Source organism: Odocoileus virginianus, chromosome 21 (assembly GCF_023699985.2).
Source record: "Odocoileus virginianus isolate 20LAN1187 ecotype Illinois chromosome 21, Ovbor_1.2, whole genome shotgun sequence".
Classification (NCBI taxonomy): domain Eukaryota; kingdom Metazoa; phylum Chordata; class Mammalia; order Artiodactyla; family Cervidae; genus Odocoileus; species Odocoileus virginianus.
In genome coordinates, this window is record NC_069694.1 from 27,364,884 (window position 1) to 27,378,528 (window position 13,645).

The 13,645-nt window shown below is 38.8% G+C and overlaps 1 long non-coding RNA gene across 1 annotated transcript in view; it reads right to left on the minus strand.

Annotated features, from left to right (window-relative positions):
• The window catches only part of LOC139030216 (uncharacterized), a 216,407-nt gene that overhangs the window by 53,014 nt on the left and 149,748 nt on the right, over positions 1-13,645 (minus strand). The gene's annotated exons all lie outside the window — the stretch shown is intronic.

The window sequence follows — 13,645 nt, forward strand, 5'->3', positions numbered from 1 at the left end:
TAGAAAACTCTTACACATACATCAACCTATCATCTCCTAATTTTTTATTATGGAAAAAGCCAAGTCTTCAGAAAGGTTGGGTAACTAGTACATGAGCACCTAGATTCACCAATGGTTAACATTTTGCCACATTTATCTCTATTTCTGTGTGCCTACCTTCATATGTGTGTGTGTGTATATATATACACATATACATATATATACACACATATATATATATCTTTGCTGTTGTTCAGTCACTCAGTCTTGTTCAACTATTTGTGACCCCATGGACAGCTGCATGCCAGGCTTCCCTGTCCTTCACCAGGAGATGTATGTATGTATATATATATGGTGGTGGAGTCACTCAGTTGTGTCAGACTCTTTGCAACCCAATGGACTGTAGCCCACCAGGCTCCTCCATCCATGGGATTTTCCAGGCAAGAGTACTGGAGTGGGCTGCCATTTTCTTCTCCAGGGGATCTTCTCGACCCAGGGATCAAACCCGGGACTCCCACATGGTAGACAGACGCTTTACCGTCTGAGCCACCAGGGAAGTCATACATATATGACACACACACACACATATATATATATATATATACATACACACACACACATATACTTTGCCAAACCATTAAAGAGTGATTGTAGACATCATGGAATCATAATGCTTCACCCTTAATACTTCGTCATTTAGTATTAGAACAAGGAATTCTCCTATATAGCTGCCATACCATTCTCATTCTCAAGAAATTTAACATAGATATGCTAATATTTTCTAATATACAGTCCATTTTCAATTTTTCCCAATTATTCCCAAATATCATTTATTGATAACTCAGTGAAAGTGAAGTCGCTCAGTCGTGTCTGACTCTGCGACCCCGTGGACTGTAGTCTACCAGGCTCCTCCATCCGTGAGATTTTCCAGGCAAGAATACTAGAGTGGGTTGCCATTTCCTTCTCCAGGGGATCTTCCTGATCCAGGGGTCAAACCCAGGTCTCCCGCATTGCAGGCAGACGCTTTAACCTCTGAGCCACCAGTAAATCCTCACAAAACTTTATCAGATAGGTTTTATTGTCATTGCCAATATTATTGACAAAGGGGCTGAGGAACAAAGAGATTAAGCAGCTTGCATCAGATCATTACGACAAAACTGAAGTTAAGACATAGACAGCCTGGCTTTAGGATCTGTTTCTTAACCATGAGCCTATGTTCATCAGCAATGCTATATTCATTAGTATGTATTCATTAGGAATGGATGTTAAGCCATGAGTGGGCAGAAAATCTTTAATGATGAGGGCTTGTTGAACAAATAAGCCTTGTTCTCTATCACAAATTTCTTAGGACCACCTATATTTTATGACTTGAGCCCTTAAAGAACATTTCCAAAACAAGGATCCTCTGATGTTTTTGGTATACCTTTCTATATAGGCTGTTTGGTATTGTGCAAAATGCATGAAACCTGGAATTAGGTGGGCTTGAATGATGGTGATATCAAGAGCTTCCTTCCTTAGTCTTTGTTCTCTCACCTTCTACATATGGAGTATACTCTGCCAAGTACATTGCTGTGTACACTGGATTGCTGTTCAGAATCCAGTACATTGTGAGATTACCCAGATCATCATAACCTCTCTCCTCTCCAGTCCTTTCTTTCCTGTATCTTAACACTTAGGTGTATCTGATTGTAATAGAATTACCTGACCATAAAAACTACCTTTTGAGAATTCATAGAACTTTTTTTCTTGTCCTAATGAATCTTTGTAAGCAAAAACTTTTGATTAGATGGATGCCTTGGGAATAGTATGATAAATATTTATTAGGTGATATAGGTAATCTTTCCTATTTATTTGTGACATTGTCATAAACCAACTCAATATATCATAGAATCATAAAATCTTAGATTTGGAAAGGATTGCTGAAATCTCTGAACTTTATTCATATTTTGACGTTATTCATTGTTATATAAGACTTCCTTGTAGCTCAAATGGTAAAGAGTCTGCCTGTGAGGTAGGAGACCAGGGCTTGATCCCTGGGTTGGGAAGTTCCTCTGGAGAAGGGAATGACAATCCATTCCAGTATTTTTGCCTGGAAAAATCCACAGAGAAGACTGGCAGGCTATAGTCCATGGGGTTGCAAAGAGTCGGACATGACTGAGCGACTAACACAGTCCACACAGTCTAGTCCATTGTTATATACAAAAATCGGTTAATTTTTCCTTTCATGTTTGTTTGTTTGCTTTGCTTTTGACATGTAATATGGGTGTCCACTATTCTATCTCAGGGATTCAAGTTAGTACACTTCAGTCCCTGAGTGCAGAATGGTGACTGTTCTCCACCATTGCTCAAGCATGTAGGAATCTCCTTCAGACTTGCAGCATAATTTCTAAAGGAGCACTGTGGCAAGCCTTCACTTGGAGTATGCAGTGGTAGCATAGGAAAGATTAAAACCGAGTCCAGAAACTAGCACAACCGGGTAATCAGATAGTAAGGCCTGTATACCATCAACTACCCAGGGTCCATGGAGACAATGAAGTTCTTGGATGAAGACTAGGAGGTGGCCTGGTGAGGGCTGTGATTTAACACAGTCCCAGCACACCTTGTAGACTTCCCGAGTGGCTCAGTCAGTAAAGAATCTGCCTGCAATGCAGGAGGAGACCTGGGTTTGGTCCGTGGGTTGGGAAAATCCCCTGGAGAAGGAAATGGCAACCCACTCCACTGTTCTTGCCTGGGAAATCCCATGGACAGAGAAGCCTGGTAGGCTATAGTGCATGGGGTCAAAAGAGTCAGACATGACTTAGTGACTAAATCACCACGGCAAACCCTAATGATGCCCTTCATAGCTGCTCTCTCCTCTGTATCATGCAATATCTTCTGCATGCAAGCACTCTCTTGAAATACTGTTCCTACTTACGTGTCAGAGTTCCAATCTCTTCCTGCCATTCTATCTAGTAAGCCTCCCTGGCCTGTTGCTCCAAATTCCCTTTGATTTTCCCTACCAGAAGCTCTATTTTCTGTAATTCCTCATAGTATCTATTGAAGGCTCACATGGAAGAAACTTGATGCAAATTACTAAAAAAAGGAAGAGGAACATTTTAATTTTTCACAGAGAAAGGTAATCTTTCCCCCCAAGAATAAATCAAATGACTCCTTTGAATGAAGAAAAGATAAAAAGTGAAATAAATTATGCTTTTATGAGATGGTGGTGGTAATGAAGTTGGATATTTATATTCTCCTACACATAGAAAATTCTTTTTTTTGTTTAATGGTAGATAGCTGTCTGTAGCTGTGACTGAGATCCTAGGTGCCAATCAGTATCTGTTCACCCTTATTTCTCTGAACCCTGGAGGTTTTTAGCTAAGCCGGTGGCTACAGAATAACTTCTAATTTCTTCCACTTGCCTTGGAGCTAGATGTGTCCATTTGATTTCAGTTCTGGCACGATTAAATGTGCACAAGCTCTTGGTTGTCTCCCTCAAGATAGATGTTATTCTCTTTCTCTTCCTCCCATTTCTCCCTCCTATGGCTGGAATGCAACCACGGCGGTGAGCCATCTGTGACTGTCTTGGGATGACAAGGTCACAGGGTAGAAAAGGTCTGGCTTTAAGGAGCATGATACCAGTCCTGGACACCCAATCCCTAGAAATTAACTTCTATTTTTTTAAGCCACTTTGCTAACGGGTTTCTTCCTGAAAATTATATCCTAACCCAGTAGTTCTCAAACTGTAGCTATCAGAAGAGCAATATCAGTATCACCAGAGAACACGTTAGAAGTGCCAAGTCTGGAGCTCCATTCAAGATCTGGTAAATCAGAAACGGGGGTGGTGGAGGTGGTCAGGTGACTCTCTTGCACCTTAAGATTTCAGAAACACAATTTTCATTAATATCATGTTTATTAGACACTTGCTAAGAGTCAGTTGGTTTCTAAGTATGTTACATATACTACTTCACTTAATTCTTACAGTTACTGGAAATCAACTCCAATTCATTGGTAAGAGCACTGACTTACAGAGATCTTTAGTAACTTGGCTGAGACAATAGGGCTGGTAAGTGGAGGAAAGGAGACTGGTCCAGGGTTCATGCCCTGGGTACCTCTCAGAGCTTCTTTCTTCATACAGAAAGGATGCCCTTTTAAGATAAATGAATTTATCTGGGAATCAGAAGAGGAAACTTTCGATAAGAGCATGTGTAACAACCATAACAATGTTTCACTCCTTTGCCCTTCAGAGTTAATAAGATAAAACTTTACAGCTTTCATGTCATGCTCAGGTGATAAAAAAAAAAAAAATCCCTTTGAGAAAAGCAACTGCTAATAAGCAAGGAAAATCTCCTTTTATGCTGTTGCCAAAATAGGGTAATACCTTGTCCCTTTTGAGCAGTCAAGCATCCCCACATGGCAGTGTGATTCTAACAGGGCCATGAAGATCTTCCTGTAGCTACTGGGTTTGGTCACTGAAATTCCACAGATTCAGCCAGTAGGGAGACCGAGCTATGGTGGAGTCAAGCAGTTTCCACAAGAGCAAGAGCAGGGTCAGCATGAGGTCCTCTCCCTGCGTCCCTGGTCCCACGGGAGACCTGAACCAGAGAGGCCAGAGGGCAGACAGCACAGGTCCTGGGTCATTCTGCTGAGGAGCGACCAGCTCTCACCTCTAGCCGAGGAGACTGTTATTCAGTTTCCAAGTCATGTCTCTTTTGAGACCCCAAAAGACTGTAGCCCATGGGCTGTAGCCCACCAGGCTCCTCTGTTCATGGGCAAGCACACTGGAGTGGGTTGCTATTTCCCTCTCCAGGGGATCCTCCCACCCCAGGGATTGAACCCGTGTCTCCTGCTTTGGCAGGTGGGTTCTTTACCACTGAGCCACCAGGGAAGCCCAGCCAAGCAGGAAGACTTATGCTGAGGTCTGCAATTAAACCCTAAGGCGAGGCAGGTAGGGGTAAAATTGAAAGTCCTATACTCAACTGAACCTAGGAAGGCAGATGAGAAATGACCTTGTGGTTATCTCCCATAAGACAGAGAGGAGGTCTGCCTAGAGCATCTCCTCAGCTGGCTGCTCATCCTTTTTTGCTCCAGGAGAAATCACAAGGCACTTTGCCCAGACTAATGCTGGACTGCAGTCAGTTCTTGCCCATATGGTGTACATGGAGACGTGCAAGCTTGTCAGAGAGCTGCTCCTCCAAACGCCTCTTCTAAATACCAAAGTTTGGGAGGCTTAGGAGCATCCTGGACCATTTAAAGAAGGCTGGCCACACAAGGAAAGGGAGTTTGGATGGACTAAGAAGGGTCCTAGGGCTTGAAAGAGGGCTACTTCTGTGAGACAATTCATGGAGACATGTGGGCCCTCATTAGGCAATGAGGTGCTAATTGGCCTCCCAGCACATGCCACACTTCAGGGGTGGTTGGTTTGGATATTAGCATAGCCACAAGATAGCTGCTTCTGAGAGATGACTTTGCCCCTCTCCCTGTGGTCACTCCAGGGCCTAGCTCCTCACTTCAAGTCCCTCATACCTCCTCCATCATGATGCCTCAACCAATATCCTCCCCAGCTGGCAGCCAGGACGAGCCATATTTAATCTGAGCACTGAATATCTCTCTTGGACTTTTCAATTTATTATTGAAACATAAAGTCTATACCCTGCCTCTTTTGTGGTTGGCCCTGTTGATTTTCTATCACCCTTTCCGCTCTTAAAAAGATTTTCACATTGCAAAACTAAAGCTTTAGCTTTCCAAATGACTGCTTATGCTGAAAGTTTCAAGAGCCTATTTCAGAACTGAAAAACCAAATGTTGACTTTCTTTCCATTTGGCTTCCTCTTATTGAAAAAAACAAGACAATACCCAATCCATCTCTAGGTAAAGTGAATCTCTCTGAATGATAAAGAGAAGAAATAACAAAGATATAAGAAAAGCAGAAAAATACAAATACACTCTTCTGAAAAGGATAGTCTAATGTCGAGAAATGTGAATTTCACTTTAAAAAAAGAATTAACGTTGATTAAAAGGAAACCATGAAACAATCACTTTTGCTTATCCAAATACAAGTACTTAGTAAATATTTTCTCCTCTTACATCTTTAAAATACTCAATGGGTTAGAAACTCATTAACTTGATTTGTTGTTCTAAGAATGAAAGTTCCATACAAATTTCATTCTTTCATATTCTGCTTTTTTTCAGGAGGCTTTCCTTCCCGTATTTTATAATTTCCAGGGTCCAGGAAGATAGGCCCTCCATCAATGTGTGCAGAATTTGTCTTATCTCTTTTTCTAAAATTTTTTTTTTATTGGAGATAGTTGATTCACAACGTTTTGTTAGTTTCAGGTATACAGCAAAGTGAAGCAGCTATACATGTACATATATCTGCTCTTTTTTAAAGATTATTTTCACATACATGCCATTACAGAGTACTGAATAGAGTTCCCTGTGCTATGTCTTATCTTTTTAAAAAATATAAATTCAACCTTTTTATTTTATTTTAGTCATGGGTCAGCAAACTGTCTCTGTAAAGGACCAGATAATGAGTATTTTTGGCTTTGCAGGCCATATGGCTTCTGTCACAACTCCTTAAATCTGTCACTGTAGCAAAAACTGCCATAGACAAAACGTAAATAAATATGCATGGCTGTGTTCCAATAAAACTCCATATGCAAAAACAAATGTTGGGCCAGATTTGGCCCACAGGTCATAGTTTGCTCACTCCCATTTTAGATGACTGTATAAAGTCATAACCATAAAGAACTGATTAATTTAAAATTTTTGTTGTTGTTGTTGTTTAGTTGCTAATTTGTGTCTGACTCTTTTATGACCCCATGGACTGCAAACTCCTCTGTCCATGGGATTTTCCAGGCAAGAATACTGGAGTAGGTTATTAGGTCCTTCTCTAGGGGATTTCCCAACCCAAGGACTGAATCTGTCTCCTGCATTGGAAGGCAGATTATCACTGGGCCACCTGGGAAGCTGTAAAATTTTAGCTGTTGTTAATCACTTTGGATACAAGCCAACTATCAACGAACTCACAAAACATGTAGTAAACTTTCTGGTATTTGTTACAGCAATCTGTGAGTTATTTCTTTTCTGCAGCCACTTAATAAAATGCTTCTGATACTTCCCCAACCTGAACACACCAAGAATGTTATTTATCTTTTTTTTTTTTTGCTATTTATCTTTAATAAACAATATTGAAGATAATATTTTTATTATCCTAATTATCTTTTGAAATTTCATGACAGAGATTTTCAGGCATGTCTCACCTCTTAGCGAGCTGAGGGAAAGCTTAATCTTGATTCTAGCTATAGGATAGTTGTAGAAAATCCACAGCATGACATAAACCATTACTTATGCTGTATAGAAAGAGTTATTATCAAATCAGTACTACTATGGTTAATTCTATGGTTGCAGAATGTGGGCTCAATACTTGTAATTCCCAGGCTCTAGAGCACAAGCACAATAGTTGTGGCACACAAGCTCCACATGGCCTGCAAAAACAAAAATATTTACTATCTGGTCCCTTACAGAGAAAGTTTGCTGACCCATGTTAGCAAGAAGCATGCAGGATCTTCCCAGATAAGGAATCAAACCTGTTTCTCCTGCACTGATAGGTGGATTCTTTACCTCTGAGTAACCAGGGAAGCCTCAGTTAAAGAGCTTTTAATTCATGGAATTATTTTAAGTCCTGATCCACATATAAGAAGTTCAATTGGTTCTACTGGAGAAAGGCATATGGAGAAGCACCAAAGCATCATCTTAGATGGTGTAGCCTAATTAAGTCTTCAGAGAACTCCTGCACCCACTCTGTGTGAATGTCCCAAATGAGAGATCTAGTAAGTACCACACAGCTGAGCCAAGTTACCCTATAGACAGTTGAGAGAAAATAATCAGTGGGTGTTTTAAACCACTAAGTTTGGAGGTAGTTTGTTACATGGCAAAAGATAACTGAAATAAGAACAAATAAGCACAGAGATAATCTGGGTTCATGAAAATTATGATAGTCATGAGAAAAGAACTAAAGTAAAATGATAACACAATACAGATAAACATGAAGTTTAAAAACTGAGAAGAGTAGATATGCCCAAATTAGGTAAGAAAACAGCATGTGTCCAATACAATGAATAACTAGCTGGTATGTGTCATCATGTTCTGTCTCTTAAGAGGATATTCGGTCTTGTAAAACAAAATGGCAAGGAGTATTTGGGAATGAAAGATATTTCCCCCTTGAGGTCACACAACAAAATTTTACAGCTACTTCCAGTAATGTCACCATGTCCTGAAGGAAAAGTCTGGTGTCATTATAATTACATTTTAACCACACCCTCTGAGTTACACTTTAAGGTGTAATAAGACATCTTTCTAATATAAAAATAAAAGTAAATTATATTGACATATCTTTCTTTGCTAGTAATAGCTGAATTGTAAACAAATAGCCTAGAGCAATGAACACAGCTAGTTTCATGCTGTCTGTGACTCTTTGTGGTTCCATGAGTCTTTGTGGTTCCATATCTGGCTGAAATTTGTATGTACTTCTGGTGAAATTCCCAAACACCAAGAGAAAAGAAGTTTAAAACCAAAAATAAACATAATTTGAGGGTAGATGAGAAAGTTGTAAGTGACGTTTTAAAAAGTGACCTTTCTAAAACTCAGGGTGAATATTGATCCTCATGAATGAACATATTTAAAACAGAAATGTTTCCTTCTGCTAAAAACACAGCAAGCCTCAACAGACCCATTTCAGATTCACTTCTGGAAATCAATAGGGAATAATTTTTCTATGAGATGCCTAAAGCATTGACAAGTCTTCAGCCTTGACAAGTCTTTAAGGATCCATATGGTTAAGGAGGAGATGCTCAAAAAGGGTCCCCCTTTTTCATTCACAACACTGTGAAGAACCGACCCCCCCCCCACCACTGATTCAGGAGGGAAAACTCTTTATATTTATTGTGTATATAAATTAGAAAATAGAGCATTATTTTAGTTAGTCAGAAATATGTATAGTATATGCATACCTCTAAAGCCCTGCAATGATACAGAGAACTGTATTATCGAATGTGTTAACAATGTGTTGGGAACCAACATCTCACAAGATAAAAAGAGTTCCTGCAATCTTAAGTTTTTAAAAATGTATATCAAAATAATTGGACCTAGAGCAAAAATACAGAGAAGACAGGTGGGAGGTTCCAGAAATAGATGGGAAAACAAAACAAGACAAAACAAAAACACATAGCTTTACTCCTAGATGAGGGTCCGGTAACTGAACAGACTGTAGGTTATTAGGCTGCTCATATTTTATATGATTGTTCTCAATCAAGTTAAGAATAAGAAATAAAAAAAAATCAGCACAAAATGAAACATGTTTTGTGGGCTATTTTTATCTAAAAATCTCTTTAAAGATCAACTCCATGTGTCAGGCTGGCCCAGGAAAGCCAAGCGAGGTGCATAATCTTGAGCCATGAACCAAGAACCAGAAGAGAGTTCATGTCTATTTCCTGTTCTTTTCTATTCTTTCCTAATTTTATTTTATTTTGTTTTCCAATTAAATATAAATAGTGTGAGGCTAGATAACATTTTTTACTGAACCCTGGTTTTTATCTTTGGTTCCTAAGAAATGTTATGGCAAAACTGTTTATTACAGAAAAATATTTAGGAAATTTACTTTGAGTTTTTGAAGCTCAAGATCAATCAGGGGGCAAGTTTTAAGATAGTAGATGTAACATCTCTATTTCACAGAACTTCAGCAAATTCTCTGTTTTTCCCCCATGGTTTCTTCTCTGCAGACTTTCAGCCAAAATAGGCTCATTTTTTTTTCTCTTTTTTTTCTTTAGTCAATTGTAGGTTCTAAATTTAAAGCTCAAGTTGCATTTTTATTTTTTGAGCTTTGAATTCATTTTAGCTTTGGGAGTGCATATATATTTAGCTACTCCCAGTTTACTCCTTGGTAGGACCGGTAGCTAAGTCAACTTTTCTCTTAATGCTCTATGAATTTTCTCTCATAGAACACAGATTCATCTAGATAGAATTAAACACTTTCTCATCACTTAAATGAGGGGAAATCTCTTATACACTAAAATTTTTTGAAAAGAAGGAAAACATATTTGAGAGCTATCTGAAACTATAAAATAATATTAGTAAAAAACTCCAATATTTTCTAAGGCTGTACCACAGACAAGGCACACACCAGGTGCTTACTTCTATGTGATCATTCAAAAGTATAAAGTTATTATTATAGAAGAGGACAAAGCCTTAAAACATTGCAGACTTTCTAATTGTTATAGAAATTTGTGAATGTGTTACATAGCTGTATGCTTCTGTTCAGTCTTACAGATGACTGAGCACTATTGGTTGGCCTCTCCTTTCCTTTACTTCCATTTCCTTGTTAGCCTCTTTCTGTATCAGTCAAATCCTTTACATTTTGCTGAAATTCCAGTCATTAGTATTTGCGATGTCTAGGGAAATAGCCCACCATATGCTCTTAAACTTCAACTCTATTATTTCTTTCACTATTTCATTGATTACTTTTTTCCTTTATCAAACGATCATAAAAGGAAACATGGTAGGAAAATAGAGGACAGAAAGGAGATACAGAAGGATGTCATCTGAATACCGGATTACTACATAATGACGAGAATGGGTGGGATGAGGAGCTATCATGTATTTATCATTTAGTTTAGAATTAAGCACATTTGTCAATTTAATGTTTATGAGATAGTACAATGAAGTGGTTTTCAAACCTCACTTTGGAGTCAGATTGTCAAATTGTAAATTCTGGCTGTTTATATTATCTGGATATATGACCTTAAGCAAGTCACTTCACATAATTGCTTGTGTCTTATCACTGAAATCAGAAGGATAGTAACAGTATCTACAATATAGAGTTTTTGTAAACATTAAGTGAGTTAAAGACCACACTTAGAATAATACTTGGATTTTAGTAATCACTCAATGAAAGTTTAGCTTATTATCAAGCTCTCTATTCTCAGATGGAGAAATTGAGGCTACAGAAGTTCAATTTAATTGCTTAAGAAACTGACCACAGCAAACAAGAGGTAAGAATCAGTATCTGAACTCAGGTCTGTTTGACTCCAAAGCTACCAGTTAAATATCTCCACTGTCGATGACAATGTTCAAATACCCTAAACTTCATGGTTAAATGGCTGTGAATCAACAGGGGCGCCAGCCCAAGAGCTAAAATTCTAATCCTGGCAAGTGTTTTAAGAACCAGCTTCAAACACTCAGAAGAGGATGTGCAGAACTTGGGAAAGCAAAAATAGGGATTCAGCCTGAACTAGAAAAGAAATCATTCTCTCAGCTAAAGCCACCAAAGGCTGCTGCGCTTGTTTTCTTTTGGTTTTTGTCTGTTTTGAAAGTTAGAAGAATTGGGAGCTTACATTGAAATCTCATTACATATCACTTATAGTATGCTAAACTGTGTTAAGCTATAGGTAGTTCTTGGGCTTCCCTTGCGGCTCAGCGGATAAAGAATCCACCTGCAATGCGGGAGACCTGGGTTCAATCCCTGGGTTGGGAAGATCCCCTGGAGAAGGGAAAGGCTACCCACTCCAGTATTCTGACCTAGAGAACTCCCTGGGCTGTATAGTCCATGGGGTCACAAAGAGTTGGACACGACTGAGCGACTTTCACTTCACTCCACTTCATAGGTAGTTCTTATTGTTCGGCATGAGTTAAAAAATTCTTACACTATCTTCTATTAATGTTTTCTACATAAAATTCTAACATAAATTATCCCTCTAGCTAGTATAATATTTTAAACCAAATCGAGCCTCCTGAACTCTTGCAATCATGATTTTGGCAGGCAGACTGGACCAAACAACTGCCCTAAAAATGCTTATTCCAATATGCATGTGCTACTTGTTTCATTGAAAAAGTCAGTGTCTTAAATTGACCATTTTATAACATTCACATACAAACCCAAACTCTCAATGTTTCCTGCTAAACCACTTCTACAGTTTTCCCCATAACAATACCATGGAGTAGCTTTATTCTTCCAATCGCTCAAAGTGAAAACCTTGGTGCCATCCTTGATTCTTGATTTTCTCTCACAGCCACATCCAGTGTATCAGTCATTCCTATTGGCTTTACTTTCAAAATAAATCTAGAACGTGACCACTTCTCACTGTTTCTTCTGGTTCAAGTCCCAAATGTCTCATGACTGGATTACTACAAGAGCTTGCTTGCCAGACTCTGCCTTTTCCTACCCAGTCCCTCCTTGAATTCCTCCCTTGCCCAAGACCTCTAAGGGCTTCCTTCTCACTCAAGTGAAGTCAGGAGCCTCATGATGACCCAGGGGCACTACATCATCTGCCATCTAATACCCCTCTGGCTTCATTTCCTGCTGTTCCCCTTTGCAGTCCATCCAGCCAAACTGACCTCTTTCCTGTCTCGGAACAAGTCAGCAGGCTCTTATCCCCGAGAAGTCTCCTCTTCTCTTCCTTTTGCCTAGAATGTTCTTCCACTACAAAGTCATATGTCTACAGGTCTTTACTGGAAAGTCGCCCCCTCAACAAGGCCTTTCTGGGCCTCTTAATCTAAAATTTCACCCAATGTTCCCACTCCCAGTGTTTGTTATTGTCATCTCCCTGCAACGCCTTTTCTTCTTAGACTGAGTCTGTGTCACTACCCAACATAATGTATTTTACTTATTTATGTTGTTTATTGCTTGTCTCTCCACCAGCTTATAAACTCCGTGAAGACCGGAATTCTTTTTCCTATCTGTTTGGTTCAATGCTGTTTCCCTAATGCCTGCCACATAATAGGCACTCAATGCATTTTTCTTAAATATCGCTGAATTTCATTCAGGCACAATTGAAATTACAAACTTTCTACACAAAAGAATAGCTACAATGTTTTCTGTTTGTAAACTTGCGAGTTACTCAGCCAGAACTAATAGTTCTGAAATCACTTTTAATTATTTGACAACATAATATACCAAGCTGAGGTATTTATATTTTCTGTTTATCCCACTTTCTGGAACATTTGATAGCAGCTTTTTACCACAAAAACATTTTTAGATTAAAATTACTCTGCCCCCTATGGTTATCTGTGGACACTGGTAGCAAATTGTTTTCTAGTGCTAAATGAGCCAGTGCTGATTGGCCATTGGGTACTCTAACAAACTTTAAATTTCAGCAAAATATCCAAACACTGCTAATCCTGCAGAAGAAACCAGGTATTCTGAAGGTCAAAGATCCCCAGGTAATTTGACTCTCTTGATAGCAAATAGCCTTATAACATAGTTTACATTTTTAAGATGCATGCCATTCAGGTAGGAATATTGCTTTTAAATGCATATTGAAAATATTTTCCAGTGGGCACAACTATGTAATATTTAGTGTTTTGTTTTATAAAAAGAAAGTGTGTTACTAAGCTCTAGAAGTGAACAACTAAAATTTGTGGCTTGGTAGCATTTTCTCTCTGGTCTGACTATCAATATTATCAATCTCCACAATGACTCAAGGACTTCAATTTTACTCTATACTTTTGCTTATAAGACAGAATAAGGATAATATGATCAGACTTATGCTCTCAAACCTCATCTGTGCTGATATTTCTACTGATTAGCATAAGTTATTAGATACACGGCTTACACTGTCCTGATTCCTAGAATGCTCAGAAGCTAAATCATGACTAGGATTAAGGTTCTTAAAATTGCATCAATTTAGAGG